Source organism: Anolis carolinensis, chromosome 5, assembly GCF_035594765.1.
Source record: "Anolis carolinensis isolate JA03-04 chromosome 5, rAnoCar3.1.pri, whole genome shotgun sequence".
NCBI lineage: Eukaryota > Metazoa > Chordata > Lepidosauria > Squamata > Dactyloidae > Anolis > Anolis carolinensis.
Genome location: NC_085845.1, coordinates 51,535,142 through 51,554,602, shown reverse-complemented (window position 1 = coordinate 51,554,602; position 19,461 = coordinate 51,535,142).

Below are 19,461 nucleotides of genomic sequence, written 5' to 3'. Positions count from 1 at the left end.
TGCCTACCTCACAGGGTTGATTCAACTCCCAACAGTCCTCTTTTATCTCAAAATCTCTATAGAGAATGAACACAGGTTTCCCCCCACCAAATCTTTCAGGGAGGAGGAGGAGGAGGCACAAGGCGGTAAGCAGAATTCTGAGAAATATAGTTTGGTGAGGGCCTCTGTGGTAGAGAATTCAAAACTATATCTCCCAGAAATCTGATCGTTTCCCGTGTTAAATCCTCAATGTGATAGTCTCTGCCTGTCTCTCTCATGGCCAGTCGTGTGCCAGGCGGCTTCTTCCTTGCCCGGCCATCCAGCCAGGCATCCCTCCCTCCCTCCCTCCCTCCTGCCTGCCTGGGCCCCCCTCACTACCACCGTTGAGGAAAGAGTCTCTGGCCCTTTGGGTGAACCAAGCTTATCTCATTTGGAGGAGGAGTGGAACTCACAATGGAAACCTGGAGCCATGGCTGAATACTATGAAATCATGGGAATTGTAGTTTTCCAAGGTCTTTAGCCTTCTCTGCTAAAGAGTGCTGGTTCCTTTCCTACAACTCCCAGGATTTCATAACATTGAGCCATGGCATTTACCGCAGTGTTGAACTGCAATCATTCTGCAGTGTATATGAACCCTTCCTTGTGCAATGAATTTACTTTACTCCACTCTTCTATCTTCATCCTGGAGCTAATAATAAACCTACTTCATAGGGATACAGTAACTGTTGCTGAGATAATTGGCAATAAGTGATTTGTGCATTTGCCATGTTCTGTATTTTCTAAATGTCATAGGTATAAATCCCTATTTCCTAAAATATTTTTAAAACTAACAAAAGTCTACATTTGCCATAAACCAATGGTTTTAGTTTGTGATAAATGAGCTATCCCTTTTTAATTGGCTTAGTTCAGAAAATCTTAAAGAAAGCTTGCGGTGTTTTCAGAGTCCTCTTAAGAAAACTCAGGGGAGGAAATCAACCTAATTATGAGAAGATCCAGAGGGAAACAAGTCTAGGAGTAGTTATTCTTTTTACTCTGCAACTTATAAAATCAGTACAAGTTCTCCTGCTTAACCATTCCTGCAAGTAATCCTGTTTTCCAAACATATTTCAGCTTTTATTTCTCAATGTCCCAAATACGTATACGTACTCATGTAATTAACTCAGAAGATTAACTCTCTTACACTAATTGTTTCACCACAATCAAATTTCTCTTCCTTTTTCATTTTCCACCCAACAGATACACATAAATTCTTACAATTAACACATATTTTAAGAGTTTTGACATAAACTTAATTTTGAGTTCATTTTATCAGTCAGAATTTTGTTCCTTTCATCTTAATGTCCTATCAAAACAAAACAAAACTTCAAAGGAATTAAATCCATTATATAAAATGTTGCTGTAGTAGCCTGTTCCTTGGGATTTTCTCATTGGTGTTGGGCTTTTGCCAACTGAAGCTACTGCTGCCCTTACAGGGAAATTTCTTCTGTTTGTTTTTATTTTTGGATAGGAAATATCAGTCCTAGTATATCTCCCAAGTGAGGCAGGGAGCTGGAATGAGCCCTGAAAATGAGCAGGAAGGCAACAGATATCTTTATCCGAGGTCTATGCAACCAGCACAGAATGTAGCCAGGGCTAGAGGATGTTCTCAGGATCTGCTACTATATTTAGCCACAATTTCTGGGTTTTGACCCTGGGTGTATAATATTGCAGTTGCAGCATTTCTAGCAGAGCACAAATGACACATCTTAAGCAAACAATAGAGACCCTACAGAGATATCAGCTACTATCAAAATGTAGTTGATAAAGCTCACTAAAATAGAACAGCATATAGCTGAATTTTTCATTCTTTTATCATGCCAATATATAGGTAATGAGACAGTGGCTCAAATTGAGTCATACTAGTTCATTATTGTTTAGCAGGTTGTGTGACATTTTGCCCTCCAGACATTGTTGAACTGAAAGTCCTGTTTTATGTAACCAGTATAATCATGGTGAAGGTTGTTGGGAAATGCAACAACATCTGGAAGACCACATAGTCTCTTTCTCTGATTGGCAGTAGCTTTTTAGAGGATCAGAAAAGAAGCATCTGTTGCTCCATCTTAAGACTTAGGGCAGTTCCAGACAGGGAAGAGGTCTGTACTGACCCAAGTTTAAAAAACCTGGGTCAGGGCAGCCTTCTGTCCCCATACCAGCCCGAAAGCCTGCACTTTCGGCACTGCGTGTCCAAATGTGCTCCCGGAACATTCTAGGAGTACACCCAGACACCCTAACTCCCCCCCCCCCAAAAAACCTTAAAAACCCCTGTAAAAAGAATATAATTTATGGGACGGGCACTTGGGAATGATGCACCAGGAGAAGGGGGGTCAGGATCAATTCCCCCCCCCCTTACCCTGGTGTGTCATTCCTAAGCACCAGGAGAAGGTCGGCAGCAAAGAATGCTGGTTCTGTAAGTTATTTTCTTTTTTACAGGGGTTTTGTGGAGGGGTTTGATGCCCTCACTGTTTTCTGGGCTGATTAAGCCCAGAAAAATGCAAGACTACTGTCTGGACTGCCCCCTCAGAAACCCCAAAATGCTGAGGAAGCAGTCCAGACAGCATAAATAGCGGGTTCGACCCGCACCTTTCAGGAAGGCACACATCAAATCCACTATCAAATTATCTTTCCACAAAGCAGGGTTTTCCTGCTTTGTGGCAAATGCAATCGCATTTCGGGATGCCCCCCTTTCAAATGTGGGAGCTTCCACTTTTAAAGGGCTGTCTGGACACGCCCTTAATTTGAAACTGTTGCCTTCAAATTATTGTTCTACTACTGGTGCACTATAATTTTAACTATCTGCCAGTTGTAACATCTATGCATTTTTGTCACCAGACAAGATGCCAGACCTTACAATGTCCCTGTTTCTGGATTTCGACCAGGCAATGGTTTCTTGTTCTGATGTCTGTCGAAGAGTCTTCAGTGAAATTAATCAAGAGTTTATCATAGATACAGTGAAGATTTCTACAGCTTCTGCTGTTGCTAGAAAGTTTCTAGCAAAGTGCTAATGTTTGAAATTATTTCTCACTTTTAAGCAGGGAGATTCTTTTTAATGATACAAAGGCAGCTTGCTCAATTATCTGATCTGGCCAAGTAATGAATCCAGCTGAAGAGAAACAGGCTTGTTACAGCCCATCTCTGCTGACTGCCACTGATTAATGGAGACCATGTTCAAAATCAAAAGGGTTTTCATGCTTCACTTACAAAATGTGATTGGTTCTCTGTGTTATGTGGCTTTCTCTTAGAAATATAGTGAAGAGAAGTACATGATGACGGGGGCAGTATGACATGGAAAACTGTTTTTCAAACAGAAAAATTGTGGCATTGTCCTGCAGCCCTTTTATTTTCAAATATATAGTGTCACCTTTCAGTTAAGAATTATGCTCTTTACACCCATTTTAGCTGGAAAAATCAGAGGTGCTAGTACTCACTAACAGAACCACAGAGTTGGAGGAGACTGCAAAAGTCACCTAACTGAGCCCCTTACCATGCGGGAAAAACAACTAAAGCATGTTCTACAGTATTTTAGGTTTCAGACCACCTTAGGAATAGATATTTCATTAGTTATTTAGCATACAGCGGTGTATCTTCATTTTCCTTACTAAAATGTATGTAGCAAAGATCTTGCTTGGTTCTCCATGGCCCTGGGAGACAGTTCACTAACAGCTTTGATGCAGCCACCTGCAGTTATACATTGGCAACTACTTCTGATTGTTATTTATAAATGCTTCTTGAACACATTGATGTGCATCCTGGTATGAAGTATATATGCTGCTACATGTCATCAAAGCCTGGTTCTGTCTGTTCAACAATTCGATAACTTTTTGATCAATGCAAGAATGGGGGTGGGTGGGGGTAATGATCCAAGAGACATTGAATCCTTGCACCAGAAAGGTTGCCCTTGGTTCTTATACTTGGAGCCTCTGGCACAATGTAGGATCAATGACTCATGAATAAGACCTTTTCTCTTACTCACAAAAATCTCTGATACAGTGGTCCAGTTTGAATGACATCAAAAACCGAGGAACTGCAGAAAACATGGCTGATGGGTTATAGGAAGTACGATACTCCATGTTGCCTAGTCACTCCCACGTGTTATACCAGTGGGTAAGCAAATGTTTCTAATGGTATCCAAACAAAATTACTTTGTCTTTTGTGGCTTGTTAGTCTCCTGACCAACCAGAGAAAGGGTTCATGGTTTGTTTTAGATTAGTTTTTCTGAAAGAGAAGCAATCCTTGTCATCTATAGTTTGCTCAAATACTTCTAGCTCACAGTGCTTGCAGCAAAGCAAAACAGGATTCCCGTGCTTCCCTGGCTTGGGTAGCGCAGGATACAAGAGGCCTAAAAGGCTGTTCAGCTATCATTAGTTTATCTAAATTCCCTCAAATATCCCTTTTCCAGCTAAGAAAAATGACACAAAATCAGAGGCCACATTGCCTCTCCCAGAAGTATGCAGAAATGGCCATTCATCTTTTAATGAATGTCCAAGCATTTCTATACTGTTCAAGATTTTTAAAAATATTTATATATTCAAAACAAGAAGTAGACTTTTGGGCACATTTTTGGGATGCCATTTTGGGGAAATCCAAGGGATCCCCAAAGCTTAACAAAGGCAGAAAACGCCATGTAACAAAATTTGGAAAGAAATTCTGTTCCTAATTTGAAAGTGTTATTTTCTGTTCAATTGTAATTTGAAAGTAGTTTTTATACTCCAGAAATTGCCACAAACTACATTGAATTGGTTAAGACTCTAAGGACCTCTTCACACAGGGTAAATGTCGACTGCAACTCTGGTTTTACAGCAGCTTTGCCAAGGAGCCCACCAGCTCCCATCACACACCGAAGAAGTACTTTTGGAACAACTCAGTGGCAAAACTGCTACAGAACTGGAGCTGCCACTGAAAAAAGATGGCAATGGAAACACAAGAGACTTCCCATGGTTGCATTGCCCTCAATAGGGCAAACTGGCCAGTGGACACTTCCCCCATGTGATAAGGTGGGGGGAAGCCAGGACGGTGTGGGTAGTGGGGCGAGGCAATGATTCTGGGGGCACGTCTGAAGAGGTCCCATGAGATATGCATCGAAAAACTATTGCAAAATGTGCTGCATGATGTCCTGCAAAAACAAAGTTTTTGGAGTTCAATAAGCTTTTTCCATGTTTTCATGATAGAACAAATTAGGAAATGACATTTATAACCCAGGAACAAAAATTGTGTTACATAGTGAAATGGATCTCTGGATCCACCACAGTAGCCTAACCTTGGTCTATCCTGACAGGAAACAACTAAAGATTTTGGAAAAGGTAATTTTCAGTCCTAGCTGGCAAGTAATTTTCTTTCTTTCTTTTTAATATAGTTTTATTTTTTAACATAATTCAATACATTTATTATACAGCAGACACATAATATATAATGCACCAAATAAATCTTTTTATATCAACTATTAATTTTTGCTATTGTACATTTGTTTCTATCATTCACTACCATACTCCCCTCCCCCAGAGCCTCTTCTTTTTATATTCTCCATCCAAAATTTCATTTCCTTTTGTGGGGTAACTTGGGGTTTGGCTGACTGCTATCCTGATTGCAATCGGGATAGCATCTAGTCACCCAGGAGGGAAAATCCAGATTTCGAAGTGAGAATTGGGGACGATAATGAGAGTGAAAATGTGTTATTTTTACCCATTTCCCCCTCATTCAACTGTTGTCCGGAAATGCCCACAGAATAATTAAAATACATATACAGGGATCTGACAACAAAACCACATTTGAGGATCTAGAAATCCCTAGTCGCAAAGAGAATACTATTGAATATATGCACCATTATGAATCAGAAAACCCGGGAGCCTCCAGTGGCACCGTGAGTTAAACCCTTGTGCTGGCAGGACTGCTGACTTGAAGATTGGGTTGCTGACATGAAGGTTGTCAGTTCAAATCCAAATGGGGAGAGCTCGGATGAGCTCCCTCTATCAGCTCCAGCTCCATGCAGGGACATGAGAGAAGCCTCCCACAAGGATGGTAAAAACATCAAAAAACATCTGGGCATCCCTTGGGAAACATTCTTGCAGACGGCCACTTCTCTCATACTAGAAACAATTTGCAGTTTCTCAAGTCGCTCCTGACATGAAAAAAAATCACAAAACCTTGGGGGAAATAATACCATGAGAAATTTGGTTTTAATGGTCATTGGCACAGATTCTGGAGCCTCTTGGATACTTATGAATATACTCAGTTATCATCATTCAGTAGTTGTTTCTTTATTATTGGGTTTTAAAGAAGAAAGTTGAGGTAGAGTTCATTGAAGATGGCTAGGATAAAATAGGGCAGTGTTAACAAAAATGTCGCTACACTAGTTGTGTGCATTCTTGCAGAAAGGAAAATGTGGCAGTAACTTTTCTGTTGTTTTGCAAATCCATTATTTATTGAATATAAACGTGTTCCCTTTGTTTGATATATCTGCCTGCAGGATTTTTTATTTGATCTGACAATTATGTAGAACTATGAACACAGCTGGCTGAAACCCCATTTGACCTGATTTCATTTTGAATTGTATTCTTTGTATTATGAATTGCTGAGTTTCTGAGTCTCCCAGGTCTCTGGAGTAGCTTTGATCTCAAATTCTGGTTAGACAAAAGATGCAATTGAATATTTTAGAGGGTTTTTTTGTGTGTGGAGTCAATTAGCACTGGCTTATGGAAAACTACACAAGATTCCCAAATGTTTTTGCATATAAGCTATTGTGCAAATGCATTAAAAGTAGGCACATACTTATCATGAGTGTGACAAAGAAAGGTGAATGTGTGAAAAATTACATCAAGCGGAGGAATTATTCTTTTTAAAAAAAAATCATCTTGACTGTTATTTCCAAGGTGATATGTGTCTGAATGACACAAATTTGATTATGTTGAAGGAAATTATAGTGGATCATTTGAACATGCCATGTACTTGAAAGGATGATAAAAGGCCTTGTTGCTTAACATTTAATAGTTGTGGAACCCTACCTTCATTGTGTGAATTGCTGTGGTTAAGCAACAACACCAGCAAGTACAGCAAAAATATGGCTTTGGTCTGCAGTACTATTTCAACTACTTCAAACTTATTTCCAACACAATTTCCATCCTTTGGTGAATGGGATGTCCAAGTCAATTTGATGTTTACCAAGTCTCTCTAGTTTCTTGTCTAGCTTTCTGAGCATTGTGTCTCCTACGTTTCCATGAGACGGTCTCAGCAGTAGGAATTGTAGCCTTCCAGGCATTGTTGAATTGCCGTTCCCATCCGTCTTATCCAGTGTAGCTGATGGGGAGGAACCAAGAATAGTTCCTAGCTCTCTTACACTCACAAACTTGTAACAACAGAAATCAAATCAAACAATTCCCAAAACTTCAGCTTTGATATTCTAGATTTTGCTTGGCTATGAGAGCTTGCAACCTACTGTACCGACACAGTTGCTTAGTTAGCTATAAACATGAACCATTTCCTCCTGGGCACCTTTATGAAAATGGCAAGTAGTTTTTTCATGTGGAGGGTCCTGGCTGTTTTGCATTATACTGATCTGCATTGCACCAAGTAGGAATAGCTATTAATTTGCTAGTGTCTACTAGAGTTGTGCACGGATTTGTTTTCTTTTGGTGCCTTTGGGAGCCTGTAACAGTAAGGGCCCTCCCGGTATGAAAACCCGCCCGCAACGAAAGCAAGCAGGAACCGATCTCGGCTCCTCCTCACCTATTCAGCATCACAGTTTAATCTTTTTGATTTTCCTTTATTTTCTTTTTATTTAGTGGGATTTATTGGAAGTTGGGGACCTGAGGGACGGTGGGTGGGCTGCGTGCATGCTTTTGGAGGCTTTCACACTTTTAGCTTCTTTTTCTCCTTCCCTTTCTCTCCTTCAGAAAATACTTCTAAAAGATAATTTAATAATAATAATACCAGAAAACAAAAAGAGAAGCCTACCTCTCCTGTAGAGCCGAACAGTTTTAAGAAGCATTGAACCCAGTCTCCTCTTCTACAAACAGAAGGAAAAAGATCCAGAAAGAGTGGTAACTCTAATGCTTTTTTTAATTCAGCTCTTAATGACGGATATGGAAGGGGATCCTGTGGGAAGCCCCTCCCCCAGGAAGGTTTTTCTAGCAATGTTTGAAGGAAGAATCAGGGCAAAACCTGTTCTCTCCTTAGCTCTGCATTCAGAAAGAAGAAAATAAACTGACCACATTCTCTTTCGGACAATATTGTCCTTCCCAGCAGGTGCTGGCACACAGTGCCAGTTGGTGATTTTTATGTCTGAGGTAGTGAATCTGCTAGTTTTTTTTAGGATGAAGTCACTTGAGCTCCGTAATCTATTTTGAGGATGGAAACAAACACCCTGGACAACTCCTGGAAAGTTCAGATTAAAAACCAGAGAGGAATCACTGCTACCCACATTTTCCTCCCCAATTTCCCATGAATAAGCACCATATTTGGACTTAGGGGGTAGAAGTTTTTGCTCCATTCTAGAAAACTTGCCATGGGTCAGTAAGCAATATCTATATATGATTGTCTGGCTTGTCAGTGTATAAACGGCATTGAATGTTTATCGCATATGTATTGTAAAGTCTTGGCTCTGCGTTTTCTTCTCCTTTGCTTTAATTCCCCTTGTTTTTTAGGTTTTCCCAATAGTGTAGATACCTTCCTTTGTATTAGTTTTGGGTGGAGCATAAAAAAAACCCCTAGAGGCCAGTCTTAGTTGGTCTATTCCATCTGCCTGTAAAGAGCTCTCTTGCTAGACTCCTCTTTCTGCAGCAGAACTACAGTGACCAGAGGCTTGGTTATTGTCTGGAAATCCTAGGCCTAGCAATCCAAAACAGGCATTCTTAGCACCTGCATTCAGCCAGTATTCATCTACCACCAGTCCCAGAGACAACATAAGCTTTTGACCAGCTGAAGCTTCACAAGAAAGATTGAGACAGCTTATAAGCACCAGTTTGTAAACCATCGCATTGCACCAGAGGCAAGACTTCCAAGGACTCCAGAGAGATGACTGCAGCCAGCAAAATCTCCTTTTGTAATGTATTGTCCTAAAATATCTTATTATAATCCCGGGGTGGAGTTAACCTTTTAATCATCTTACTTTCAGTAAACTCATTCTGGCTATCTTCTCACCTTGCCTAAAGTACATCTGAATGTTAATGGTCTTGATCGTAACAGAAGGTATCCAGATAGCCCCCGAGTAAAGCCAGATGCTATAGTTTTTCCCAAAGGCTCGGACATGCCATCACATGTATGTTCTGTGATCCACCCTGAATCCCTTTCAGGATGAGAAGGACAGAATATAAATACTGTAAATAAATAAATAAATAGTTCACAGACCAGCAGTAGTTCATGGACCACCACTTTCAGTAGCACTGCAATATACTGTATGTATGAATGTATGTATGTGTGTGTGTGTGGGTGGGTGGGTGGGAGAAGAGGTAGGATTTATCAAAGGCAATGCTTTGATAATAAGCATTTTTGACACTATTCCCTGGAGTGTTTATTATGAACTAATTTATGTGAAAATTTTCACATGATAAGCAAGTCGGCATTTTGCTAGCTAAATTTATGTTAAGCACTCAAACATAGCTACTACTTTTTATTTATATATTCTCTTTTCAGAGTCACTAGAATTTGATTTCAAGGGAAATGTAGCACACTGTATATTAAAAATACGTTGACTCGGTTCACTTAAATGGCATGAGATTCAGATCTATGTATCTGAAAGGAGGAAGGGAAGTTTTGTTAATGCCTGTGAATCTTTGGTTCTTCAAGAGAGCCAGTATGGCATATTAGTTAGAGGGACTATGACTCCAAAGGACTAGAGTCTGAATTCCTGATTGACCATGGAAAACCATGGGTTGAGCTTGGGTTGGCCAAACCATCTCTTCATCTCAGAGGAAAGCAATGGCAACCCCCCCCCCCCCCCCCGAACAAATCTTTCCAATGAAAGACTAGAGTTCACCTTAGGAATGTCATAAGTCATAAACAACATTAAGGCACACAGCAACGGTTTTTCATAAACACATAAAGTTATTTATTAAACCAAGGTTGTACTCTAGCCTCATCTTCTGTGTTCCTTGAAAAGTTTGCTTGTAATATTATGTAAACTGAAGAAACAGTTCATTTTTCTTCATTGTAAGATTGGAAGCTAAGTATGGTTTACTATGTATATGGTGACATGGGGCACATCTATACTATAGAATTAAAGCAGTTTAATGCCGTTTTAACTGGCATGGCACAATGCTATAGAATCCTGGTATATGTAGTTTGGTGATACATCAGGACTCTTTGACAGAGAAGGTTAAAGACCTTGTAAAACTATAGTTCCCAGGATTTTAGAGCATTGAGCCATGATAGTTGAAGCAGTGTCGAACTCCATTAATGCTACAGTGCAGATGCACCAAAAATGACAGAGACAGACTTCGCAATACAGTAAATGTGAATATGGATGGTGTAATTAACTCGCTTCTGTCACAAGATGCCATGTAAAGCCACTTTGAGATTCCCAGTACATTTTGAAACTGATGATTAAATGTGAAATAGATGAATTGCTTTTAAAAATAAATTAAAGTTACATGTTTTTACAACAAGTTCAAATGAAACAGATTGGTTAAAAACATACATGCTGTCTCCAAAATAAAGATAAGATCATATGGAAAACATAGAGCTATAATTCTTTACTACGTTTCTTCTTGGGCATAGAAATAATTTGAACAATTTCTTCCCACTACAAAAAAAGTATTTGAAAACCATGCAGTTTTCAAAGGCTATTTTTAATTTGGGATTTATGCAATGAAAAAATACTATGCGGTTCTTTTGTGCAGAAATCAGCATATTCAAAGGATATTTTTAATCTGGGATTTATGCTATGAAAAAATACTATGCGGTTGTTTTATGTAGAAATCAGCACAGCACTTTTATCCCATTCCCTTGTTTCTTAGCTACAACTTGCACTATCCCCTTCCTTTCTTCTTGTTTACAATTCGCCATGTTTTTACGAGAGATGACACTATAGGTTATTGGGCGCTGTTCTGAGTTCAAATTGTTGTTTTTATATACTCGTGGTTTTATTTCGTATTGTACAGTCTGTTTATTTTATGAGTTGTTTTAGGCACCTTGTACCATATGTATGCTGCCCTGAGTCCCTTCGGGAGATGAAGACGAGGTACAAAAATAAAGTTATTATTATTATTATTATTATTATTATTATTATTATTATTATTATTATTATACCGCAATGGCACAAGGGTTCAAACCCTTGTCATGAAGGTTGGGTTGCTGATCTGAAGGTTGGCGGTTCAAATCTGCGAGATGGGGTGAGCTCCCATCTGTCAGCTCTAGCTTGTCAGGATATGAAAGAAGCCTCCCAGCAGGATGGTAAAACATCCGGGCATCCCCTGGGCAACATCTCTGTAGATGGCCAATTCTCTCACACCAGAAGCAATTTGCAGTATGTTCTCAAGTCACTTCTGACATGATAAAAAGCATATTCTAAGCAGGAAACAATCTTTTCTGTGTTGTAAATATTTTTTCAACACTGTAATATTAATTTTTACCTAGAAAGACCTGTTTTCTGCACACAAAATGCTTGAACAGGGAATTTCTTCTTTCTAAAAGAAAATACTATGCAGAAATTAAGCAAGCTGAAATATTGCCAGCTGCAGATGAAAAGGAAACCAGGCAGATTTTATTCTCTTAGACATCTCTATATTGTTTTTCAGGCTGTGGAGTGCATGCTTCAAGTAGACAGTTTTTTCTCTTTTTGACTTATATGAAACATACATTGGAGAAAGTTTCTTGAAGGTTTTTTTCTTTTTACTGCTGATGAGAATGGTAGAATGATGTTATTCCCCACACAGCCAGAATATGGAGATTTTCATTTTGTTTCTTGTCATAGACTAATGTGACATTTGAAAAGGTTGAAGACAAAAAGTACTTCTATTAAAGTGTTTCACACTTGCTTGACTTGCAGTTTCATTCTCAGTACATTACAGCCCACTTAGCAAAAGCGAGACATACTTCAGCACAGTTATTAGCAAGAGGAAGAGTTGAGCTTTGTCAGCACAGGACTGACAGAAAAAAAATTTTTTTTCCCAGTATTGCAAAGGTTTCTCTACCATTTTTAATCAATCATTTGGAATATTGTGAAAATGGATTTTGTTGCGAAAGATTTGACATGTAAGAGTATATCTAGCGTCAGAATAATATATACATATGATCTTGGCTTATCTGCAAATTCTCCATACTGACCAGGAGATTCTGACATCTCAAATAGTAACTTGACACAGATCACAAACAACCCCCTCAGCAAGGAGCATTTTTGGTTTTATATCTAGCTTCTGAATATCTTGATGATTTTCAAAATAACATTTTAAACCAGTGGTTCTCAAACTTCCAAATGCCATGACTCCTTAATACAGTTCCTCATATTGTGGTGACTCCCAAACATAAAATAATTTTTGTTGCTACTTCATAACTGTAATTTTTCCACTGTTATGAATCATAATGTAAATATTTGATATTTGGATTTTCATTCACTCGAACAAATTTGGCACAAATACCTGATATGCCCAAATTTGAATACTGGTGAGGGATTGATTTTGTCATTTGGGAGTTGTAGTTTCTGGGATTTATAGTTAACCTAAAATCAAAGAGCATTTTGAACTCCATCAACAATGGAATTGAACCAAACTTGGCACGCAAAACTCCCATGACAGAAAATACTGGATTGGTTTGGTGAGCACTGACCTTGAGTTTTGGAGTTGTAGTTCACCTACATCCAGAGAGCACTGTGGAATCCAAACAATGATGACCAAACTTGGCACAAATACTCAATATTCTCAAATGTGAACACTGGTGGAGTTTGGGAAAAACAGACCTTGACATTTGGGAGTTGTAGTTGCTGGGATTTATAATTCACCTACAATTAAAGAGCCCCTTGAATCCCACCTTGAATGATAGAATTGGGCCAAACTTCCCACACAGAACCCCCATGACCAACAGAAAATACTGGAGGGATTTGGGTTCCTAAGACCATCAGAAATATGTGTTTTCTGATGGTCTTTGTCGACCCCACTAACCCACCCCCAGGGGTCCCGATCTCCAGGTTGAGAAACTATTAAAACACACAGTGCTCTGGTGGAGAGTCTGAATGCAAGACATATCTCTGTCACAAAATACATTTGCCTGTTAGTATATGTAAGTATGTATTGATCATGCCCAAGGCAATATTGCTTTGTGAGGAAAGGGACAAGATCGTGCCTCTCCATTCCATATACAGAGATGAACAGAATTTGTAGATGAGATATGGTCCTCCATTCTCCCAAAGGGTAGCAGGATAATGTAAGGGTATAGGACAGGCTCTGTTGATAGAAGATGCAGAAGGAGACTGCCACTGGCATCTCTGTTGCCCACAGCAGTTGCCTTCCTCTGCCCAGTCATAGAGTTGGTCCTGTACAATTTGTTCCAGCAGACAGACTTTCCTTGGCCCCATGAGCAACTAGTTAAAGTGTTTGAAAACTGAAGGAGCTTGTAATTCATTCATAGTCTTTCTAAATATCATAAAGGCACCAGATCCTGTCTAATCCTGGAAGCTAAACAGTGTCCAGTCCACACTGGGCAGTACTTGGATGAGACAAGAGAGCACCAGGAAATACCAGGTGCTGTGTGCTATATTTGAGCAGAAGGAATTGATAAGCCACAGTGGAGACTCCTTGAAAACCCTGTAAAATTCATGGGGGTCACCATAAGTCAACAGGCAGCAATCTGTTTGTAGTGTGCATGATACTTAATTTGTCAAATTATAAGTACCCTGGCTCAAATATTTCCAGAAATGAAAAAATATCCCCTTAAATCCTGTGTAGGAGAAAGGCAGAATATAAATCAAATAGACAAACTCTGTGATGAGGCCATGAGTCAAGGCACTTGCATAAGAGATCCCCTCTCCTGCACAGCCTCTAGGCTAGACCCATACAGTTTGCAACTCTTAATATCCTTGTACAACATCAAAAGCTACCTCTGGAAAAACTAATTACTTCAAGCACCTATTTAGGATTGTAGATTTCATCCTGGAAGTTTATCTTCAGAAAGATTTCCCCTTGTCCTAAGATGGTAAGATATGGTAAAAGGTAAAGGTAAAGATTTCCCCCTGACATTGTCTAGTCATGTCTGACTCTGGGGGTTGGTGCTCATCTCCATTTCTAAGACGAAGAACCATCGTTGTCCGTAGACACCTCCAAGGTCATGTGGCCAGCATAACTGCATGGAGTGCTGTTATTTTCCTACCTGTGATGACCCATGGGCAATGTAGTCCCATTCCTGGCACTGTGGTGCCAGATGAAGAGGAAAACTTGGGTTTTTCGCCGTTTCAGTCAGAATTGGAACTTTCCCAGCCAGATTTGGAAACCTTGCACCTGCAAGAGATTTGTCTTCCAGAAGTCTGTCAAACAAGCCCTGAGCCTAAATCTCCTACGTTTTCTCGCCATGATTTTTGTAAACAACAGAGAGGAGTCGATCAGGCGTCTCGCAGGAGTGCTAGGATAGCTGCTAAGCATTCAGCTGATTAAGCCTGCTTCCCATGGGAAACTTTAGGGAGTCATGCATCTGGACTCAGAAAATAGCTTTCGTTTCTGGTTCTCCAGAGAACTGCTCTTGGGCGGGAAACGGGACCCTATTTAGGTGTTTTACCCACAAAGGGATCTTGCGGAGTCAATTCGTCAGCAACCGGAGTAGCGTGTGTGGACAGCTACTCCGCTTCCAAGCCTCCGTTCCTGTCGCCAAGCCTTCGTTCCCAGCTTTGTTTACTCCACGAATCCTGCCTTGCTTTCTAAGACTCAGCCTCGTCTTGTTTCCCGGATTTTGCCAAGAAATTACCACGGATCTTGTTCTTGTTCCTTGTTTCCTTGTTGCCTTGAATCAAGCCTCGTTTTCCCAAGAATCAAGTTACTTCCTAGCCTCGCTCAAGTTCACGGACTAAAAGACCTTGTCATCTCCCCTCACTTTGCCTGGCAAAGTGAGTGTTTCGGTTATTGGATTACAACTTTGGACCTTAATATTTCATATTGGACATTGTTTCTTTGGACTAATTTTGACCTTTCCTGAAAGGTCTATTTCTGGACTATTTCATACACTTGCTTTTATTAACTTTATATATTCCTTCAATAAAGATATTAGTTAGATTCTGGCCTCTGTGTATGGTTATTGGTGCTCTGCAGCCTGGGTCGTGACACTACCAGAGTGGTACCTATTGATCTACTCACATTAGCATGTTTTCGAACTGCTAGGTTGGTAGAAGCTGGGCCTAACAGAGGGAGCTCACTCCACTACATAGATTCGAACCACCAACCTTTTGGTCAGCAAGTTCAGCAGCTCAGCAGTTTAACCCATCTTGCCACCGGGGGATCCGATATGGAGGGAAGATCAATATTGCATATTTCCTAGACTTTTTCACAGATTTCTGCAAATGTGCAAAAGTGAACATGTTGATTCCTGTTGCCTTGTTGACTAGACTAGCAAAAATAGTGGATTGGAAATGTTGTTTATATTTTTATGACCAATAAAGCTGTGGCCAATTAGAAAAAAAGCTCTAATTTTGCACAGACTTGGAAAGCAAAATAACCCACATTGGATACCTATCATTAATTGTCTACTTTGCAGGTAGGGATGTCTTATTTCTGCCAAAATCTATTCTGAAATCTTATCTTTAGGTATCATATTCAGTGATGTCATACAGTAATTAATTATTCTGTATGTATTTGTTCAACTTCCCACAACTATTTGCAAACTTAACAGTCATACTTAAGGCAAAAAAAAGTGATCTTCAGAGGTGGACTTTCAGCCTAAGCTAAAATTATGTTGTTTTTTCACTACTTTTGCTAATTTATCCAAAACTCATTCTCTCCCACCATTTCTGCAAATTATAGCAAATATATATTTTCACTCCTCCCATGTTATTATGGCTAGACAGTTACATTTACCAGATATAAATATATCCATTGTGAACATTATGTCTCAGCAGGTTTCTACAAATCCACTTGCCAGCTCAGTATGCAGCCATAAATACACATTTGGCAGGTCGAATTTTCACTGTATGTTTTAAGCAAGTAAGCAAGTTCATTCCTTCTCTAATTACTTCTTCTTCCTGGACCTCCATATATACCTCTAGCTCAGTGGTTCTCAACCTTTGGGTCCCCAAACCCACAGTGTGGGCCTTCAACTCCCAAAAATCTTAACAGCTGGTAAACTGGCTGGGGTTTCTGGGAGTTGTAGGCCAAAACACTTGAGGACCCACAGGTTGAGAACCACTGCTCTAGATGTCATTGCTTGGGAAGGTTACATTTTTGGACGACAACTACCAGAATTGTTCAGTGAGCATTGGAAAGTGAAAAGCCAAAAAAGCAACTTTCTCAGATGATGGGGGATGTAGATGAGGGGACAACCATTAATTATAACTGACCAGTAAGCCGAACCAACATTTGGAGATTTGAGCAATTTCAATCAAATATGGCAAGTTAAACCATTCATTCAAGAGGTGGCTTCTGTCCCCATATTCTGGATCTGTTTTGCCATTTATTTACTTTCCTCCTGTCCTCCTTCTCTTTCATCAAGCTTCTACTCTCTTTTGTTATGGTTTGCTTTTGGAATTCAGAGAATCCTGAACAGACTTTAAAAGGGAAATTTCCTAGCATGAATACTAGTGATTAAATAAGTTGGATCAGCTTGGCATAGATCTCATATGGAACACCTGGTCTGAGGTATTCATGTAACCAGAAAGCTGGCTAATGCTCCTATCTGGGTTGTGTGATGCCTGAATGAATCATATATTAACCTCCCTCTTATGAAGCTGTTGCCATAAAGTGTTCATGCACAGAATACAAAAGCACTGAGATCTTCATTGATGGGAAGATTTCAGAAGAGGATTCACAAAGATTTCTGTGCAGAAAGCACTTCATCATTATAGAACTGACAATTCTGCTTTATCAGCTGTATTCAGTGTAATTCTGTGATCTTCAGTTTAAGGAGCGGGCAGTCCCCCTATTAAAACAGCTCCACTGGCTGCCGATAAGTTTCTGATCCAAATTCAAGGTGCTGGTTATCACCTATAAAGCCCTAAACAGCCCGGATCCAGCCTATCTTTGCAATTGCATCTTCTACTACCAACCTGCACAAACTTTAAGATCTGCTGAGGAGGCCCTTCTCTCACTCCCTCCACTGTCTCAAATTTGGTTGGTGGGGATGAGGGAGAGGGCCTTCTCGGTGGTGGCCCCCCGGCTCTGGAACTCCCTCCTGAGAGAAATCAGATTAGCCCCCACCTTGGCCTCATTCCAAAAAGACCAGAAAATCTGGCTATTTCAATGTGCTTTCGATTAAGTCGACACAACTGATCAAGTCCCTACCCCTAGCTACTGCACTTTACCACTGACCCATCTTTATTGTTTGCACCATAAGGTAAAGGTAAAGGTTTCCCCTGACGTTAAGTCCAGTCATGTCTGACTCTGGGGGTTGGTGCTCATCTCCATTTCTAGGCCAAAGAGCCGGCGTTGTCCGTAGACATCTCCAAGGTCATGTGGTCAGCATGACTGCATGGAGCGCCGTTACCTTCCCACCGGAGTGGTACCTATTGATCTACTCACATTTGCATGTTTTCGAACTGCTAGGTTGGCAGAAGCTGGAGCTAACAGCGAGCGCTCACTCCGCTCCCGGGATTTGAACCTGCAATCTTTCGGTTTGCAAGTTCAGCAGCTCAATGCTTTAACACACTTCACCACCGGGGCACAAATATAACTTATTACCTTGCCTCCAATATCGAACATGCCATTGTGCCAGCCATTGGCTACTGGTTAGGTTGCTGTTGAATTATGTTACGATTTTATATATTTTTATGCATCAATTTTATTGTAATTGAAATGTATTTTATGTTGTTATATTTTATTGTATATTACTGGGCTTGGTCCCCATGTAAGCTGCACCAAATCCCCTCAGGGAGATGGGGCAGGATATAAGAATAACGTTGTTCTTGTTGTTGTTGTTGTTGTTGTTGTTGTTGTTATTATTATTATTATTATTATTATTATTATTATTATTATTATTATTATTATGGAGGTGCATTTAAAATTTCCTGCCAGAGAGCTCTAGTGCCAGTCCAAGCTATACATCCCAAGATTCTATAGAATACAAGCATGGCAGTTAAAGTGGAATCAAAGCATTATAATTGGGCAATGTGTTCAATGATGAACTTGAGGCATTATCCCGCCTTAACTTTCCCCTGTTTTCTCTCTGTTTTCGCAAGCTGGCAAAACGGAGTCCCACAGAGGCCATCCCATGATGCACATCCACTTCTAATGGCTGCCTGTAGGAATCTGTCTTGCCAGTGTGCGAAGACACTGAAGAAAACAGCAGAAATAGAGGAAATCCAGAAGAAGATTGAGAAATGTGTGGAATGGCTGTCCATCTCTGAAGATGACCTTGTTGAAGTAAGACTGGTCCCCATTCTTCAGGATGCTTTTCTCCCTTCCCTCTTGTAGTGAAATAATGTTGAAAGTTAAAGGAGCATCTTTAATAATCGGTCTGCATCTTTAATAGTACATCTTGATTTTTAAAAAACCCTCATTTTTGCCTCTCCCAAGACTTTGGAATCAGGTGAAATCTCATTATATGAGAGTCTCAGCATCCTCTACAATTGGATGGTGACTGCCTGCCACAGAAAGCTACTCCATCCATGCAAGTATTCCACATATTTAGATCACTGGAAAACTAAAGCTGAAGTAGCTGAGAATAAGGAAAGAGACTTTATCATGCTCTCTCCCTTTGCATATAGAGACTGCAATTTTTAAAATGTCTGAACATGGCTTAAATCGAATCAACCTTGATCTTGTTCATTATGATGCTCTTTAGACCTTTTGCAGATTGTTACATCAATCCAGATTTATATATCTGCAAGTATGAGTAGAGAGCGCAAGCACTCCTCTGGAAGTAGGTCAGTTTATCAACTCATCTCTCCCACTATAGTATGTTCCTGCTGGAAGCAAGTCTCCGAGGTCTCCAGCAGAGATATATCCCACCACCTGTCAACTGATTATTTTAACTAGAGGTGCTGCTGGCTGAACCTGGGACCTCATGCATTCAACATCTAACCTAAGGTTTTCTCCAAACAGTGTATATTTCCAACCTCTTAGAAATCACCTGGAGCTGCTTGGCCAATACTTGCTTGATTAATTGTTAGCAAGAGTCAGTTTAGCTACTGATTTCCAAGTGTCCAAATTGGGTCATTATCTGTGCCTCATTGAGCAACCAATTAAAAATGAAATGAAAGCAGCAGCCATTTTGCCCTCCAGATTAACATCCAAATCAAACGAAGATGCTTTTGGCACTATGCTCAAGTGATACATGAATTCAGAGTGAGATTTCCACATGGGAGAGACTAAAAAGAACCATCTTCTCTTT